The sequence below is a fragment of the Gorilla gorilla genome, chromosome 7, assembly GCF_029281585.2.
Source record: "Gorilla gorilla gorilla isolate KB3781 chromosome 7, NHGRI_mGorGor1-v2.1_pri, whole genome shotgun sequence".
Taxonomy (NCBI): Eukaryota; Metazoa; Chordata; class Mammalia; order Primates; family Hominidae; genus Gorilla; species Gorilla gorilla.
The window spans coordinates 53,629,661-53,647,221 of record NC_073231.2 but is presented as its reverse complement, the minus strand read 5'-3'; the positions used below and the strand labels follow the sequence as shown (position 1 = coordinate 53,647,221).

Here is a 17,561-nt window from a genome sequence, read left to right as displayed (position 1 = left end):
AGAGGAAAATTCTTTAAAGATGACTCCTGATATTAGGTGATAAGCCCATTCCCCCAACATTGAACCTCAGGTATCTGACTTTAGCCTATTGTCCTTTCTTTGGCCTACACTAGCTCTCTTTGAATGATTAAGGCTACTCTTCAGGCTGTATTATATGCATCTTGTGTGGATTAGCAGATGCATGGCTCCTACCCGGACCCAGACCCCTTTATCTTTTTTTTTTTTTTTTGAGACAGAGTCTCGCTCTGTTGCCCAGGCTGGAGTGAAGTGGCATGATCTCGGCTCACTGCAGCGTCCACCTCCCAGGTTCAAGTGATTCCCTTGCCTCAGACTCCAGAGTAGCTGGGACTACAGGCACATGCCGCCATGCCCGGCTAATTTTTTGTGTTTTAGTAGAGATGAGGTTTCATCATGTTGCCCAAGCTGGTCTTGAGCTCCTGACCTCAGGCCATCCGCCCACCTTGGCCTCCCAAAGTGCTGGAATTATAGGCATGAGCCACCGCACCCAGCCCCGGACCTTTATGTTTTATCCTTCAGAGTGGTATTTGTCTAATACTAGATAGCTACCTTAATATAGTTCTACCCCTCAGGTAGTTCAAATTCAACATTTATAAAACAAAATATATTGTCTCTACTATTCTCCTGATGTCCCACCCCCACATTTTCACCAGTTTCATTTTCCTTTTACTGTCCATCTTCAATTTATGGTCTCATCATCCACCCAGAAACCTGAGAGGCATTCTAGACTTCTTGGTCTCCTTTACTGCCTGTATTTCATCATTTACAAAGCTCTCCTGATTTTACTTGGTAAATATTTCTCAAGTCTATCCCATCTGTACCATTTCTACCATAGTATTTTGAAACCCTCATGATGTTCTGCTTCTTTCAGTGGCCCCCTCTTAAATGATATCTCTATACTTAATTGTGACACCCCCCCATTCTCCATATTGCTTTAAAAGTGCTCTAAAGTGCAGATGTGACCGTTGTCATTCCTATGCATAAATACCATCTTCATTTCCTGCAAGATCAAGTCCAAGGTCCTTAGCATGGCTTGTTAGCCACATTGTGATCCTCTGACTTCTGCTTATCTACTGGCATTCCCAGGCTATCAGCTCCAACAATGGTAGTTACTTCTGCACAGACTATTCTAATGAACCCCACTTGTGCTTGGAATACTGTCCTTCTGTTGTTCACTAGGCAGAACTGGCTCAAGATCCACTTTTTTTTTTTTTTTTTTTTTTTTGAGACAGAGTCTCGCTCTGTCACCCAAGCTGGAGTTCAGTGGTGTGATCTCAGCTCACTGCAAGCTCTGCCTCCCGGGTTCACATCATTCTCCTGCCTCAGCCTCCCGAGTAGCTGGGACTACAGGCACCTGCCACCACACCCGGCTAATTTTTTTTTGTATTTTTAGTAGAGACGGGGTTTCACCATGTTAGCCAGGATGGTCTCAATCTTCTGGCCTCGTGATCTGCCTGCCTTGGCCTCCCACAGTGCTGGGATTACAGGCGTGAGTCACTGCGCCCGGCCTAGAGCCACTTTCTTTAGGACATCTTTCCTGTAACCATTTTTACCCTTCATACGCTGCCTCCCAAAACTGAAATGCTTGCCTTTCCCCTGTGTTCCCACTGTCCCACCTCTGGATACATCTATCTTAACAGATTGCTGTAGTTCATTTTGCGTTGCTGTAACAGAATGCTTGAGGCTGGGTAATTTATAAAGAAAAGAGAAACCTCTTTATTTGATTTGGCCCATTGTTCTGAAGGCTGGGAAGTTCAAGGACATGGCACTGGATTCTGACAAGAGTTTTCTTGCTGCATTATAACATGGTGGAAGGTCGAAGGGGAAGCAGACACGTGAAAAGGAGCCAAATATGAAGGATGTCCTTACTTTATAACAACCTGCTCTTGTGGGAAGTAATCCATTCCCAAGAGAATTAATCCAGTCTTGTGAGAGCAAGAACTCACTCAATACCACACATATTTATTTATTTATTTATTTTTTTTTTGAGACAGAGTTTCACTCTTGTTACCCAGGCTGGAATGCAATGGCACAATCTCAGCTCACTGCAACCTCTGCCTCCCGGGTTCAAGCAATTCTCCTGCCTCAGCCTCTCAAGTAGCTGGAATTACAGGTGCCTGCCACCAGGCCCAGCTAATTTTTTGTATTTTTAGTAAAGACAGGGTTTCACCATGTTGGCCAGGCTGGTCTTAAACTTCTGACCTCAGGTAATCTGCCTGCCTCAGCCTCCCAAAGTGCTGGGATTACAGGCATGAGCCACAGTACCCAGCCGACACTGGGTAATTTATAAAGGAAAGAGGTTTAATTGACTCACAGTTCAGCATGGCTGGGAGGCCTCAGGAACCTTACAATCATGGTGGAAGGGAAAGCAAACATGTCCTTCTTCACATGGCATCAGGGGAGAGAAGAATGAGAACTGAGTGAAGGGGGAAGCCCCTTATAAAACCATCAGATCTCATGAGAACTTATCTACTTACTTACTATCATGAGAACAGCATGTGGGAAACTGCCCCCATGATTCAATTACCTACCACTGGGTCCCTCCCACAACATGTGGGGATTATGGGAACTACAATTCAAGATGAGATTTGGGTGGGGACATGGCCAAACCATATCAGTTACACTGACAGTTAAATTTCCATATAAATTTTGGCAGGGACAAACCTCATAGAAACAATAGCACACATTTTTGTACCAGAATTATCTCTTTCAGATGTCATTCTCTGTACTTCTGTAGTCCATAAGGAAGTCTGCAACTCCCTAAGACATGTTCAGCAGGCTTCAGCTCATCTCTAGAGGTGGGAGTCATAGTTGTCATTAAAATTACTTATTGACACAGAAACATTAACAAATTTAAAAAAGAATAAGAAAAATGTGATTTGGTTCTATGAAAATAATGTTAAGTTCCATCATTTTATATGGTTTCTTTCTCATTTGTACTTAAGCATCATTGACTTCCTTTACTATACCAGACACATTAATGTAGCTTGAGTCTCAGCAATTTTTATCCATTTCATTATATGTCAGCTTATAGTTTATGATTTTTTATTATAATATAGTGCAGTTCATGGAACATAGTAACACCTCAAATATATTTGTTGAGCTAATGAATACTAAGCTCTGTTCATGCAAACTCAGCCTTTGTGCTTGATTGCTCATGTTAGTATGGTCATCTGCTCACACCTTAAAAAGTAGGCTGAGGCCGGGCACAGTGGCTCACACCTATAATCCCAGCACTTTGGGAGGCCGAGGTGGGTGGATCACCTGAGGTCAGGAGTTCAAGACCAGCCTGGCCAACATGGCGAAACCCTGTCTCTACTAAAAATATAAAAATTAGCCAGGTGTGGTGGTGCACGCCTGTAGTCCCAGCTACTCAGGAGGATGAGACGAAAGAATCACTTGAACCTGGGAGGTGGAGGATGCGGTGAGCCGAGATTGCGCCACTGCACTCCAGCCTGGGCGACAGGGTGAGACTCTGTCTCAAAAAAAAAAAAAAGTAGGCTGAAGAACAATGGAGGAAAAAATTTCCCCCATTCCATCCTGCATACCAGAAGAGGCTAATCTTCTTAAATCCCTGTTTTAATTGCATGCCTACCTTTCTTAACCCACAATAGCTCTTTATTAGTTCAAGTCTAAACTCCTAACCTTGCCTTACTTGTTTAACTTAATTTTGGGTAGACTTTCTACAGAGTAAGTCTAGACAGTTTGATCAGTTTACTTAATAGGCAGAGTAGGCAGGGAGTACAAATTGGTTGCTCTTTCTTAGAGCAGATTTTGACTTTTCAAATCTAAGCTTTAGTCTCAGAGTGTAGACTTTAAAATTATATGTTGGGGCCAGGCACGGTGGCTCACGCCTGTAATTGCAACACTTTGGGAGGCCTAGGTGGGCGGATCATTTGAGGTCAGGAGTTTGAGACCAGCCTGACCAACATAGTGAAACCCTGTCTCTACCAAAAATACAAAAAGCCGCATGTGTTGGTGGGCATCTATAATCCCAGCTACTCGGGAGGCCTCTGAGGCATGAGAATTGCTTGAACCTGGGAGGTGGAGGTTGCAGTGAGCTGAGATCGCACCGCTGCACTCCAGCCTGGGCGACAGAGCAAGACTGCATCTCAAAAATTAATAATAATAATAATTATATGTTGGTGGGGCTGGGTACAGTGGCTCATACCTGTAATCCCAGCAGTTTGGGAGACTGAAGCAGGCAGATTGCTTGAGCCTAGGAGTTTGAGACCAGCCTGGACAACATAGTGAGACCCTGTCTCTATTAAAAATTCAAAAAAATAACAAAAAAAGAAAATTATATGTTGGTGCACTAAACAAAAGCTTTGTATTCACCAAATATTTATTGAGTGTCCCCCAAGGGATAGGCACAGTACCAGTAGATGGGGCTTTGGTAATAATCAAGATCAACATAGCCTCTGTCCTCAAGGAAGTTACGGTCTAATTGTACAGGTAAATAAACAATTATAATCTAAGGTAAAAGGTGCTAGGATGGGGGCAGTGCCCCAGGGCCCCTTAGCAAGGGCATCTGATCTAGCTTTGGGATCAGGTTCCTCAAACACAGTGACGTCTAGTTTGATGTCAGTCCTTGGGAAGTACATTACAAGTCAAAGGAACATCAAGTACAAAAGCCTAGTGGGAAAAGAGCCCCAGATGCTTAAAAAAGTGGGCAAAGTTTCTTAAGGCTGAATCTTAGGTACAAAGAGCTATCTGTATTACTGTAATAGATCATGAAATGAAAGAAAGGGTATCTCTTTTTCTTATCAGAGACTTGCTTGCTCTTTTCCTCAGGGCCTAAACTGTTCAAATCATTTTTTTTTATGAAGGTTTAGGAGAAAAAAAATCAAAATGAATAAAATGAACTTCATTTGGTTCACTGAACACCTATCTTCATTTCTAGTCGCATGTTATATATTTCTCCATTAATTTTTTGTCTGTTTGTTTGTTTTTTAGAGACAGGGTCTCACTCTGTTGCACAGGCTGGAGTGCAGTGGCATGGTCATGGCTCACTGTGCCCCAAACTCTTGGCCCCAAGGGATCCTCCCACCTCAGCCTCCTGAATAGCTGGGACTACAGATGTATGCCACCATGTCTGGCTGATTTTGATATTTTTTGTAAAGATGAGGCCTCACTATGTTGCCCAGGCTGATCTTGAATTCTTGGCTGTAAGTGATCCTCCCACCTCGGCCTCCCAAAGCACTGGAATTATGGGCATGAGCCACCATGCCTGGCTCTATATTTTTAATTTATGTAATTTTTATGCATATAAAATTAATAAGTCAGTCTTTATGAGATGATATAGACATCACTGCAGTTTGCTGGCATACCACTGCCCCACATTTTTTGTATCTCCATTGCTGTTGGAATAAGATCAGACTCAGCATATTGGTCAAGTCTATGACCTTTCATGGTTAGTCTCCAATCATGCCTTTCTGTCTCCATTTTCCACTCCTCTCCTTCATTCAGACTTACCATTTTCTCTGCTATGCCTTTAGCGCACACTTTGTTTTCCTGCTTTTGAGCCTTTACTTACCTTCCCTTCACCTGTAACAGCCTTTTTCCCATTCACTGCCTGTCAGTCTGTAATTCTATCAAGTCTGTAATTTTCTTGCCATCCTCCCTGCCTCCAGCAATTCTCTACTCCAGAAGTGTTTTATTTTTTCTTTTTAATAGAAGAGACCATAGTTTTTTGCAGTGTTTTTAAAACTGTGGGTTGCAACCCATTAGTGACTCATGAAGTCAATTTAGTGGGTTGTTAGCAGCATTTAAAAGCCTGGAATAAAAGAAACTTGAAAATATCAAAATGTATATAAAAAAGAGATAATATTGTTTCATGGCACTTTTGTTGCACTTCTGGCTCACCATGTAAAATGCTTCTGGCTTATAATGTAAAATGTATTTCATACTGTGGGTCTTGGTCAAATAATTTGAAAAGTACCAGTCCATATCCTATCTATGGATTAGCTCTGCAATTACGTTATATATTACTTAAGGACAGGGACTTCTCACTCAGGCTGTAAATATTCCACCCTCCCCACTTCATATAGTAGCTAGGGTGCTCCTTTGTCCACTATGTTCATTGTTAAGTGCTAATGTTATTTTTGTTTTTGTTTTTGTTTGAGATGGAGTTTCGCTCTTTTTGCCCAGGCAATGGCGTGATCTCAGCTCACTGCAACTTCTGCCTCCCAGGTTCAAATGATTCTCCTGCCTCAGCCTGCTGAGTAGCTGGGATTACAGGCAAGTGCCACCATGCCCAGCTAATTTTTGTGTTTTTAGTAGATACAGGGTTTCACCATATTGGCCAGGCTGGTCTCGAACTCCGGATCTCACCCACCTCGGCCTCCCAAAGTGTTGAGATTACAGGCGTGAGCTACCGCTCCGAGAGCTAATTTTTTTTGTACTTGTCTCTAATTCTTCCTAAGCCCTGTAGCAGCCTTGCCATACAATTTTACACAGTCAAATCTAGCAGACTGGAATCTTTCAGCTCCATTTCCCTGCTGGAACCTTCCTCCAGGAGTCCTCTGTCCTTTTGTTCCAATCTGGGATGCTGCTGCACAGTTGTCATCCTGGAAATGCTCTTTGCCTCTTACCTGGGCTGGATCCTTTGCTGCTTCTTTTTTTGGCTTATTCTGTACTTGTGGTAGATCACATAGTCTAATAGCTTACTGAGACAGCGTGCATGGGAGGTAATTTTTTTAACCTTATACTATTTGAAAGTGTCTGTAGTCTCCCTTCACAATTGACCGATAGTTTGGCTGGTTATAGAACTCTGGCTGAAAATTGTTTTCCTTTAGACTTTTAGAGGCATTGCTCCCTTGTCTTCTAGTTTCCACTGTTGCTGTTAAAAGGCCATGCCATTCTTATTCCTGAACTTTTGTATGTGACCTGTTGCTGCCTCTCTGGAAGCTTTTAATATCTTCTTTTTTATATATTTTATTTTTCTATTGTGCTGTGTACTCAATGGACCTTTTAAATCTGGAATTTCTTGGGAAATTTCTTATTATTTCTGTTATTTGGTGAAATTATCAAATATATGTGCATATATGTGTGTGTGTGTATATATATATATATATATATTTTTTTTTTTAGATGGAGTCTCACTCTGTTGCAAAGGCTGGAGCTCACTGCAACCTCTGCCTCCCGGGTTTAAGCAATTCTTCTGCCTCAGCCTCCCAAGCAGCTGGGATTATAGGCATGCCACTATGCCTGACTAATTTTTGTTATTTTAGTGGAGATGGGGTTTCACCATGTTGGCCAGGCTGGTCTTGTACCCCTGACCTTAAATGATCCACCCGCCTTGGCCTCGCAATGTGCTGGGATTACAGGCATGAGCCACCATGCCCAGCCTTTTTTCTTTCTAGATTTTTGATTAGTTGTGTGTGGGACCTTTTGGATTGGTCCTTCAATTTTCTTAGTTTTTTTCCTCTTGCCAACCTTGGCATTTTTTGTCTGTTTTCTGTAAGTCTTTGTCAACTTTACTTGCCAACATTACTATTGAAGTTTTTGTTCTAACTGTAATTTTTAGTTTCTAAGAGGTCTTTCTTGTTCTCTGTGCTTTTTTAGTCTTTTATTTTTTTAAAGTTTCTTGTTCGTGTTTCATACATATACCTTCTATCTCTATGAAAATTGGTTTTTCTTTTAATAGACAAAACCCATTTGTCTATTCCTAGCATTCTATTTCCTGATTTTATTTATTCTAGTTTTTTTGTTTCATTGTTTTGTTTGTTTGTTTTCACTTTGGTCCTTTATGTTAGAGGTTTTCCTCAAGTGCCTGATGATTATTTAGGAATGAGACATTAAAAGAATATGTTAAAAACTGAGTAAAAGTTGGCCAGGCACAGTGGCTCACACCTGTAATCCCAGCACTTTGGAGGCTGAGGCAGGTGGATCATGAGGTCAGGAGATCGAGACCATCCTGGCTAACTTGGTGAAACCCCGTCTCTACTAAAAAATACAACAAAAATTAGCCAGGTGTGGTGGCGGGTGCCTGTAGTCCCAGCTACTCGGGAGGCTGAGGCAGGAGAATGGCATGAACCTGGGAGGAGGAGCTTGTAGTGAGCCGAGACCACGCCACTGCACTCCAGCCTGGGCGACAGAGAGAGACTCTGTCTCAAAAAACAAAAACAAAACAAAAAAAAACAACAACAAAAACTGAGTAAAAGTTTTGTGTATCTGGGTGAGACTTTGTCTTAGTCCATTTGTGCTGCTGCTATAGCAGAATGCCTGAGACTGGGTAATTTATAAGGAACAGAAATTTATTTCTCACAGTTCTGGAGGCTGGGAAGTCCAAGAACCGTGTGCCAGCAGGTTTGGTGTCTGGTCTCTGCTTCCAAGATGCCACTCTGAATGCTGCATTCTCCAGAAGGGAAGAATACTGTGTCCTCATATGGCAAAAGAGTGAGTGGAAGACAGTAAACCCTCTCCTACAAGCCCTTTTTTTAGTGGCATTAGTCCTAAACACCTCCCAAAAGAGCCCACCTCCCAAAACCTGTGCTTAGGGGATTAAGTTTCAACTTGAGTTTGGAGGGGACAAAACGTTCAAGCCATAGCAGACTTATTAAAGCTGAGCCAGCTTTTTTGATAGGGACCACCATAGATTATAGCAGCAGCAGCTATTTTCTCCAGAACTATTCAGGTTTTCTAGAAAAGCAGCCTCTTATCTCTTGCCCATTGCATCAAATTCTGGGCCTTTTCTCTGATTCTGCAGATTAGGTTAGCTCATTCCTGTCTGGTGTTCTCTGCAGGCTCTTAGGTTTCGCCCTCTAACCTCTGCCTGTTCTCCACTCTTCCATTAGCTTTCTGTCTTCAGATAGTGTGGGCTTTCTCTTTTCTTTTGCATTTTCCCTCTTGTTTTGAGGGGAATTCTGAGAGAAAAGATGAAACATCTTTTTGCCAACATTTCAAAACAAGTCATTTCCTGAACCTTTCAACTGACCAGTTTCTCTGTCTACATCATTTAAAATGGAGAGAGCTGGGCATGGTAGCTCACACCTGTAGTCCCAGTTACTCGGGGAGGGGAGGTGGGTGGTGAAATGGGAGTTTTGCTTGAGGCCAGGAGTTTGAGAACAGCCTGGCAACAGAGCAAGATCCTGTCTCTACATTTTTTTTTTTAAAGGCAAAATCTCATTCTGTCACCCAGACTGGAGTGCAGTAGCATAATCATAGTTCACTGCAGCTCTGAACTCTTGGGCTCAAGAGGTCTTCCCACCTCAGCTTCCTGAGTGACTGGGACTATAGGCACACGCCATACTACACCTGGCTAATTTTTCTTAATTTTTTTTTTTTTAGAGACCAGGTCTCGCTATGTTGCCCAGGCTAGTTTTGAACTCCTGGCCTCAAGTGATCCTCCCACCTTTGTCTCGAAAGTTACTGGGATTACAGGTGTAAGCCATCATGTGGGCCTAAAAAATATATATTTTTTAAATGGAGAGACTATGCTAATGTTTCTTCTACTCAGGGCTGTTGACACCTAATTAGTCAACGTTAATGTATTTACAAAGATGAAATCCTGATGGAAGTATTCACTGGCATACTGTTTTCCAGAGGGTATAGAAAGGGTATTATATAGATTTTAAATTGCTTTTTAGAATTTCTCATTTCAAAAAAAAAAGATTTTTTTTCCCCATGGTAATTTTAGATTTTGACAGGCTAGTGTTTGTTCATCTTTCATGGCCAATTCAAATATCCAGAGTATGACATCAGGAGAAGATTCATAATTCAAAGCATGCTAAATGTAGCTTTCTGAAAGTTGTTCTCATGGTATTAAGGTGTGAGGTTTATTTTTAAAATAGGCTTTTATTCCCTAACCTCATTTTAATGTTTTTTTGTTGTTGTTGTTGTTGTTGTTTTTGAGCATAGAACCATGGTTTTTCCATCTCAGAAACTTCTGTCAAATTTCTTACCAAGTAATTACTTAGAATAAAAGACTATCTTCAAGTAGTTTAAACAGCCACACAGTTTTCTGAATATATGGTACAGAATGCCTGTTTTAGAAAGTCCAGGGCTAGACTTGCAGGAGAACTAAAGGAGACCAAGATCTGGTATGGTGCCATATTATGAAAGAATGGTCCTATGTGTGATCATTTAGACTTCTTTGACTTTTCTTTTGCCATTTTTTTTTTGAGACAGGTTCTCACTTTGTCACTCAGGCGAGAGTGCAGTGATGTGATCTCAGCTCACTGCAGCCTTGACCTCCTGGGCTCAAGTGATCCTCCCATCCCAGCCTCCTGAGTAGCTGGGACTACAGGTGTGTGCCACCACGCCTGGCTAATTTTTAATTTTTTTGTAGAGACAAGGTCCCATTATGCTGCTGTTTTGTACCACTTTAATATAAAGCTAAAAATCTTCCTTATCTTTTAAACTTTTAGCCACTTAGTAATTTCATTTTTTAAAAGTCTATTTGATTTGTTAAGTCTCTATTAAAAATGATGCAATGTGCTTTGCTGTGTAGCACAGCAGACAGAACACAAGCGTTAGTGTTGGACAGGCCTGGGCTTGGATTCTCGCACTGTGGATCACTAACTGTGAATCTCAGTGAGTTACTTAATGTTTCACTTTCCACATCTGTCCAATGGAGAGTTCATAAGGTTTTCCTTATTGGGATTACATGAGGTAATGCCTGTAAAGGCCTCAGCACCAGGCTCAGCTCTTGTTATTGAGGTATGTGAAGCATCTAACACACTGCCTTTTCCTCCTACTCTGCCTCCTACTTACTCAGGATGTTCTGCTGAGTCAAAGCTAGCAGTAGAAAATTATATAATATAAATCCTTTCTTCTCATTCTTAGAAGATTTAATTTGGAGATCGTTTTGGTAAATTTAAAAAATACTGCCACTAAAGTAGTATTTATTTATGCTCGAAGGTTTCTAAAGAATTGATCCCTGACTGTGCTGAACTGGCAACCTATAAAAACAACAGTGAGTTGCTGGAGGGAACTCCACATTTTTGAAATAATTTGCTAAGCTACTCGAGTTTTGGGTATTACCTAGGGGAATTTATAAATATGTCAAGCCTTGATAGATTTTTCCTTCTTATGTTAATGCACTATTAATATGCTGGACTCATCCTGCCTGTGGGCCATGTGTCATCCCTGCTGTTACCGACATCACCAGCATCTCGATCCTCCTGGACCTGACCTCGTGCTCATTTGCTGGTGAGGAACCCACAGGACCAGGCCAGCAGTGCCTTGGATTCACATTTCCTTCTAACACCACTGATTTAGAGATCAATAAACTCTCTACCCTGACAAGTAGAAGGAGTAGGCTCATCAATTTTAATTTTGAAAATTGCCTACATACTGTTGTCATCACTTTGAGTTACTTTTAAAAAGATGGTGGACTCATCAATTTGAAACTTGTCATGTCAGAGTTGGCCATTAGGGACTTCTGATTTTGATATTAAATTATTTCCTGTGAAATTCTCACTAGATTTTATTTATTTATTTATTTATTTATTTTAGACAAGGTCTCTCTCTGTTGCCCAGGCTGGAGTGCAGTGACACTATCTTGACCCACTGCAACCTCTGCCTCCCAGGATCAAGCGATCCTCCCATCTCAGCCGCTTGAGTAGCTCTGGGACTACAGGCGTGCATCACCACGCCTGGCTAAATCTCTAGATATTCTAAATGAATGAATGCTTATGAGAGAATGGTTAAGAAAATATGAGAGTGGAAGGGATGGACCCATATTGTATTATTCAGAAAGTTATTCAGTCAATATACGTCAAAATGGGCAAAATTGGACTTGTTTCATCTTATAGAAAAGTTATTTTTGGCTGGGTGCGGTGGCTCACACCTGTAATCCCAGCACTTTGGGAGGCCGAGGCGGGCGGATCACGAGGCCCGGAGTTCGAGACCAGCCTGGCCAAAATGGTGAAACTCCATCTCTACCCACTACACTCCAGTCTAAGCTACAGAGTGAGACCCTGTCTCAAAAAACAAAAACAAAAACAAAACAAAAACAAAGAATAACAGTAAAAACCCAGCTATTCAGTTTCCTGTTCTCTTGATGGACACTTGGGTTGTTGCTAGTTTTTCGCTAGTACGAACATTGACTTCTGGCACACATCTATTGGTGAATGTGAGCAAGAATGGAATTGCTAGACCAGTTGCTTAATTTCTGAATTTCATATGGAACGTGATTTGCTTTTCTTTGAATTTAAGGAGGATTTGAGATTGAGATAATTTGGTTCAAATCAGTGGTTTGATAATGTTATATCAATTTTAGCAATTTTTCTAGGAAGAATAGTTTGCTTTTGAAATTAGAGATGATTGATTTATTCAGAAAGGCCAGCAAGTGAGGAATTTGAGATAATTTAGATATGTTTATATATAGATGCAGAAATATAAAGATATGAGACATGGTTTCAAGAGTTGGAATACAATAATAATAATGGCCAAATTATATTAAGTATGTAAAAAATAGAATGACTGCCTTGGTACATGGCAACTGAGTATCAGCCTCTGCCTGGAAATAGTTTTTGGGGTGTGTGTGTGTGTGTGTGTGTGTGTGTGTGTGTAAATCTCTAAATATGAGAGATGAAAAAATTACCTTCAGATTTCTTGGGTTTGGGATAAAAAAGGAATTCTTTTCTATACATTCAGCCTACCTTGATTCCCAGTGCATCTTCTACTATATGGAAGTAACATGCTGAATCAGTTTTTACTGTGACATTTGAAATTCTTCAAATTCAAGAAGAGATGAGTCAATAATGGCTATCATGATAGTCAACTTTGCGATTAGTGTTTATTGCCAATGCTGTCCTTTGTACATATCTGGAAATGTTTTACAAATAAAATGTATGTACATTTCTGATATAATGCCTTCCTTTCTGGAAAATTCTTATAACAATCTAACATCGCTCACTTTAAAAATGTCCTCCCTTCCTTCCTAGTTCTCTGCTTAAGACATTTATTTTGCCCCAGCCTGAGCCATGCACCTATTTGTCTAGGTGCTAGAGATACTATCCAATCCTGCCCTCAAAGAATGTAGAGTTTAGTGGGATAGAAGAATATGTAAACAGGCAATTGCTAGGCATTATTCTTTGATGAGGATTGGTTCGTATTTAGTCTTAAGAAATGTGATAGCCAGGCATGGTGGCACGTGCCTGTAGTCCCAGCTACTCGGGAGGCTAAGGCAATGAGAATCACTTGAACCTGGGAGGCAGAGGTTGCAGTGAGTTGAGATCACGCCACTGCACTCCAGCCTGGGCAACAGAGTGAGATTCCATCTCAAAAAAAAAAAAAGAAAGAAAAGAAATATGAGGTGCTGGGTGTGGTAGCTCACACCTGTAATCCCAGCACTTTGGGAGGCCGAGGCAGGTGGATTTCTTGAGCCCAGGAGTTTGAGACCAACCTGGACAACATGGCAAAACCCCATCTCTACCAAAAAATATAAAAATTAGCCAGGCATGGTGATGGTGCACCTATAGTCTCAACTGCTTGGGAGGCTGAGGTGGGAGGATTGCTTGAGCCCAGGAGGCAGAGGTTTCAGTGAGCCAAGATCACGCCACTGCACTCCAGCCTGGGTGATACAGTGAGATCCTGTCTCAAAAAAAAAAGACCAGGCGCGGTGGCTTACGCCTGTAATCCCAGCACTTTGGGAGGCTGAGGTGGGCGGATCACGAGGTCAGGAGATTGAGACCATCCTAGCTAACACACGGTGAAACCCTGTCTCTACTAAAAATACAAAAAAATTAGCCGGGCGTGGTGGCGGGCGCCTGTAGTCCCAGCTACTCAGGAGGCTGAGGCAGGAGAATGGCGTGAAAAAAGAAATGAGAGGAGTTGTGGGAAAGCCTCTGCTTTTAGGATATTAAGAAAATCTGTTCTTTGGCTTAAAAATACTCATTAAATGTAAGTACTGGTTTACATATTCATTTTTATAGGGCATTTCTGTACATATATTTTCAGAGCTTAAATGAAAAAGAAAACTCATTTGTTATGAGCTTCTTAAAATACCATTCTATTTTCTTATTTGTACTTCATGAAAAAGGAGAACTCTTTTCTCATTGCCTTAAGTACTTTTTTAATATCATGAGCCATCACTTCTGGAAAGTTCTTATTCAGAAAATACTTAGCTGTCATTGAGCACATCTTATAATTATGTTAATGAATTATAAATATGGTATGACATTTTGAATTATTTTGAATTATTTAAAACAGTACATGGATTCCTTGAATCTATCTACACTTAATAAATGTGGATATTGTAATACTATCTTGCTTCACTATAAGAAAGAATAGGTACACAATAGGAATAATCTCTGATTATTAAAAATCATTCATTTTATTTATTTATTTATTTATTTTGAGACAGAGCTTCACTCCTGTTGCCTAGGCTGGAGTGCAGTGGCGCGATCTCGGCTCACCGCAACCTCCGACTCCCGGGTTCAAGCAGTTCTTGCCTCAGCCTCCCGAGTAACTGGGATTAGAGGCATGAGCCACCCAGCTAATTTTGTATTTTTAGTAGAGATGGGGTTTCTCCATGTTGGTCAGGCTGGTCTCGAACTCTCGATCTCAGGTGATTCGCCCACCTCGGCCTCCCAAAGTGCTGGGATTACAGGCATGAGCCCCCAAGCCCGGCCTAAAAATCATTTATTGAAAGGTCAATCTTTGAAGGACTATAATGTGACCAATAGATTTTGGCCACAAGGAGAGCATTGTGCCATGTGCCAACAAAATGGGATGTCAGGGTGGAAGCTGATGACGTTTCGTTGAAGAGTGCATAGTAGAGGGGGAAGACAAGACAGCAGGTGTGGACTCTGTTCATTCAGTAAAACTTACTGTATGTGTAGTATGGTGACCAACCACCCTTGACTGCGGCAGTTTCCTGGAATGCATGACTTGGCAATGTTAAAACCAAAAGTCTGGGGCAATTGGTCACCTACAGGGCAGATATTGTGCTAGGTTCTAAGGATGTAAAGGAAATAAACATGCAAAAAGAGAATTATTATGTAGGATGATAATTTAAGATAACATTAAATTTAGGGGGCTATGGGAATACCCCCTATGTCGCAGAATATGGTCAGAGAAGGCTTCAGGGAGAAGGTGATATAGTTGAAATGAATCCAGAGAAAGGAGTAGGAGTTACCCTGTGAAAAACTGGTGGGGTGGGGGAGACAGAGCATTTCAGGCAGAAAAGTGTGCTGCATGTGGTTTTTAGAGAAATGCAAGCTGTTTTTTCCAGAAAGAGAAGAGGAAGTAGCTAAAGGGGGCCAGGTGCTTATCCACAGTGGTTTGAGGGTGTAGGGGATGCTGAGGGAGATTAAGCCTGATGTTTTCGGCGAGACAAGGACATTGCTTGGGGAGAGGGGAGAGTAAAGGGAAGTGGGGAGTTTGAAGGGAGTGGGAAGTCACAGGTTTCTTTATTTTTTTAGAGACAGGGTCTCACTCTGTTGTCCAGACTGGGGTACAGTGGCATGATCATGGCTCACTATAACCTCAAACTCCTGGGCTCAAGTACCTCAGCCTCCCACCTCAGCCTCCCAGAGTGTTGGGATTATAGGTGTGAGCCACCACGCCTGTCCAGAAGTTACAGATTTCTGAGGTAATCAAATGAGAACATATTAGGTGAAAAAGCTCTGAATATTACAAACATTAAAATAAATAGCTAACACTTATTGGATGCTTGTTTCAGGTACAACAACATTATTATATTTAATTATCTCAACAATCACAAGAGATAGGTACCATTATTATTTCCATTTTGCAGATGAGAAAAACTAGGCAAAAAAAGTTAAAACATACCCAAGGTTACACAGTTCCTAAGAGGTGGCAGCCAGAATTCTGTAGCTTCCATGAAGCCTACAACCTCTGCATTTAATGCATTTCCATATGTGACCTTATGTGATACTCACAACCACCTCTTGTGCTAGTATTATTCCTAGATGAACCAAGGTAGAAGCTTGTCCCAAATCACATGGGTAGTCAAGATATACAGTTAAGCAAATGCATAGGAGAGGACTAGGGGAAGATACTCGTAAATTGCTGAAACTTTGCTTTTCTCCGTATTATATACTTTCCCAGCTTGCAAAAACTATTTTAAAAAAGAATATGGGCCGGGCATGGTGGCTCACACCTGTAATCCCAGCATTTTGGGAGGCCCAGGAGGGTTGATCACCTGAGGTCAGGAGTTTGAGACCAGCTTGACCAACATGGAGAAACCCCGTCTCTACTAAAAATACAAAATTAGCTGGGCATGGTGGTGCCTGTATTCCCAGCTACTCGGGAGGCTGAGGCAGGAGAATCACTCGAACCTGGGAGCGGAGGTTGCAGTGAGCCGAGATCGTGCCATTGCACTCCAGATTGGGCAACAAGAGCGAAACTCCATCTCAAAAAAAAAAAGAAAAGAAAAGAATATGATCTCCCCCTCTCCATACCTCCAGAATATTCTAGCCACTCATTTGAATTCCAATCCACGTTCTCCTAGAAGTCATGGATATCACTTCTTAACTCCTAACCAAATCACAAGATTGTTAATAGACTTTAAATGCCCTTATGACCTCTGAACTCCAATTGCCCTCTAGGCCCCTGAGTCTTTTGGCAGTGCTGGAGGCTCTTTGGAGCTTTGTTTGATTTGTAACCCCCTTTTGCAGCATGGGAGAAAACTTTAGAGGCCTGGAGTTGGGACTCACATAAGCTTCAGCAGAATTGGTTGTTAAAGGAAAGGTTGGGATTAACACTCCCATCAAAGGCACACAAGGGTCTTGGCAGCATGGGGTAGAGTTGGTTTGGGATATTCACAGATCAGGGCTTTTCTGTTTAAATTGTGACCAATGTTGGCTTTAGATAATTTCCTGCATTTGCAAATGAGGAATGAGAGATAATGCAAAAACTAAGGAACATTGCACCATTTTTACGTTGCTAATTAATGATTGAGACAGGACTGGACTTAAGACTCTACCCGCTTAATTCAGTACTGCAGTGGGATTAAAAGTCAGTGAGGCTTGACCACCAAGATTACTGATTTGCTGGGACAGGTTGAGTATCTTTTATCCAAAATGCTTGGAACAGGAAGTGTTTTGGATTTCGGGTATTTACAGATTTTGGAATATCTGCATATACATGATGAGATCTCCTGGGGATACGAATAAAGTCTAAAGACGAAATTCCCATTTATGTTTCATATACACCTTATGCACACAGTCTGAAGGTCATTTTATACAATATTTTAAGTAATTCTGTACATGGAACAAAATTTGTATACATTGAACTATCAGAAAGCAAAGGTGTCACTATCTCATCGCCCACGTGGACAATCTCATCACCTATGTGGTCAATCTGTACTTGTTTGGCATCACCATCATTTCTGACTCTGAATTTATATGCTAGTGATAAGCAATCATTTTCTCCCACTTATACACACATTAACACTTAACAGTTACCAATATGACACACCATTAATACAGTGAGAAAATAATGTGTTTAGGGTAACTAGGCAGCACAGTAGCATCCCCAGAATACCTGCATCAGCTGTTTAACAACAGCAACAAGGCCAGGCGTGGTGGCTCGTGCCTGTAATCCCAGCACTTTGGGAGGCAGAAGCG

The 17,561-nt window shown here is 41.4% G+C and overlaps 1 protein-coding gene across 5 annotated transcripts in view; it reads left to right on the top strand.

Moving 5' to 3' along the window:
- SGK3 (serum/glucocorticoid regulated kinase family member 3) overlaps nucleotides 1–17,561 on the top strand; it is a 153,695-nt gene that overhangs the window by 28,271 nt on the left and 107,863 nt on the right. The window contains exons 1-2 of one of the 5 annotated variants that reach the window (XM_055349486.2): nucleotides 8,278–8,418; nucleotides 10,882–10,936. The exons of the other annotated variants lie outside the window; for them this stretch is intronic. The gene's annotated coding sequence lies outside the window, so the exon portion shown is untranslated. Of the gene's footprint in view, nucleotides 1–8,277; nucleotides 8,419–10,881; nucleotides 10,937–17,561 lie in introns of those variants that run through there. 5 annotated transcript variants of the gene reach the window in all.